We start from the raw sequence: 2,469 nt of genomic DNA on the forward strand, positions 1-2,469 counted from the left end.
CTAGGGCATAGGGCCAGAGAGCTGGAGCTGGGGCCCAAGCCTTGAAGTACTCTCAAGTCCATTGTCACCCACCTCCTTCATCTGACCCTCTCCCTTCCCGGAAGGAAAGCTAGAAGAGGCTTCTTTGTAATTCCGTGAGTACCCTTGATCCACTCAAGGCCACTTCAGAGTGAAAGCAGGGAGTGCTTTGTCCTCATAAGTTCCTACTTGGGCCCAGTGACCATGGATGCCTCTGGAAGAGCCCTGAGCAGGGAGCAGGGGACCTGGGCGTCTTCCAGCTTTGCCACTGATCTGTTGTTTGGCCTGGACTCCTTCATGTATCTTTGGGGAAACTCACAAAGTACTAGAGCTGGGAGGAAACGGAGATCTGCAGGTCTAACCTCCCCATTGGGCTGATGAGAAAACACAGACAGGTGGGCTTTAGCACAGTGCCTGCACCATCTGGGGACCCAGAATGCTTTACAAACCTGAGTGGGGAAATGGCCTGCCAATATGTGCCCCCCTGCATGTGAGCCAGAACAAGACACCCAATAAAGCTTCCGACCAGAAAACATTCAGCCTTGCGCAGGAGAAGGGCTCTGGTTACGGAGGTTGTCAGGACTCCAGACTGCAGGAGGAACAGTGGAGTCGGTGTGGTGAGGGGAGACCTGCGTTCTAGCCTGACTTGACCACCTGCTCTGTGCTCCAAGGCACAGAACCTCTCTGGGCCTCTGCTTCCTGATCTGAGATATGGGTGGATGTGATTTTCAGTCTGGCCCACAGGTCAGGGGCAAGGTTGAGGTGAGATGCCCTTGCATATGGAAGGGCTTTGGAAACTGCACAGGTGTGAGCTGTTTACTGGGGTGAAGACCTCTGAAAGGGGGACCCCATGCTGTTTGTCGACTGCTTTGAGCCCTCCTGGGTTAACCCTTGCCCCATTTGTAAAACCACCAGCACTGGGGGGTGGAAGGGGAGGCCAGTGGGCTCTGACGGACACAGAATTCCAGGTTTATTCCCACTAGCTGGGCGTTTGTTCTTGGGATAGAATGAGGAGACTTCCATGTGGGTGACGTTAGTGTTTCCATGCTACCCCCATGGGAATCCTTCAAGAATCTGGGACATCCCTCAAGTGGGCTGTGTGCTCATTTTTCTCCTTTTCCTGAACTCAATGTCCTGGGATGTGTCTGTGCTTGGCCATGTGTGTCTTGTCTTATGTCTGTCTTCTGTAGCTTTGCCCCTGTGAGGGCTGGAGTGGGGACGCCCCTGGCATCCCAGACGTGGTCCAGGCTCGCTGTGGGAGCCGGGCCCACCTGGGTCTCATCTCCCACAATAAAGATAAGCCCCACAGATCTCACTGCTACTGCTGTGCTCACAACCTTGTCCGGGATTTGAAGAATGTCAAACTGCTATAGATGATTCAATAAATGTCTTACCATTTTTTTCCTGGTGGCTGTAACTTGGCAGAAGTGGAGGGCACGGAGGAGAGGAGGTGGAAGGGGAGGAAATCTGATCCCCCAGAGTAATCCAGTCTATAAGGTCCTGTAGCCTTTTCGAGTCCAAGGGAAAGGTAGGAGAATGGGCCTGAGTGACCTTAGAATGGACTTGGAAGAGTAAAGTCCTGACCTCAAAAGGACCTGCAAGGATCATGCAACCTGAGTGGAATCGAGGTCACCTGGATGTTCTGGGTTCCTAGAAACGGAAGCAGCTCATCTCATAGTCTTTGTTGCTTCATGGCCTTTATATTGTTTTAAGAGAGTGGCCACTGGCTATCCCCAAAGCCTGCCTGCAGCAAGCATTTCATTCCACAGGTAACCACAGGCTCCCCTAATTCTTCTGGACATTCCGAGTCATCAGCCCCTGCCAGACCAGATAACCAATTCCAGGTAACCCCCATTTCCTTGAGGTTCTGTGGATTTTTCACAACTTCCAATGCCCATATTTATATTAGAATTTTTAGTTGCTAGCTACAGAAGATCATTTTGGCTGATGGATCAGAAAGTAAGTTTAGAAAAGAGGATATTAGGCAGCTCATAGAATTCTTTTGAGGCTGGAGAAACCAAAAAAGGTGTCTCAAGCCTTATCATGTCATGGAACCGAGGCAAAGCTGTTTGCTGCTGCTACCAGTTCAGGGATGTCTCTTCTGTGCCAGGGACCCATCCTCACAACCACTTCTGAAAGCAAATAACTTGGCTGTCTTTGTCACCAGCAAGCCCAATTCCACATGCAGCCCCTTTTTCCACTTGCTCACTTCTGAATCAAAGTCTCACATGAGTCCATCAGATTGACTGTGTTCTAGCTGCAATGAGGCTGGAAATTTAACCTTGGGGAGGTCAGGCTCACACATCTGGAGAATTTCTAGATTTAACATTAGGGTTACAAAGTCCTAAAATAAATGCCTACCACCGCAGGCCTGAGGTCTACAGCAGTTGCAGAGCCAACTCCCTTCGGTGTTCAGGTGGGCCACTCTGAGGAAGTCAAGTCGATGGAAAG

This window comes from Neophocaena asiaeorientalis, unplaced genomic scaffold, assembly GCF_003031525.2.
Source record: "Neophocaena asiaeorientalis asiaeorientalis breed wild unplaced genomic scaffold, Neophocaena_asiaeorientalis_V1.1 scaffold36, whole genome shotgun sequence".
Lineage (NCBI taxonomy): Eukaryota > Metazoa > Chordata > Mammalia > Artiodactyla > Phocoenidae > Neophocaena > Neophocaena asiaeorientalis.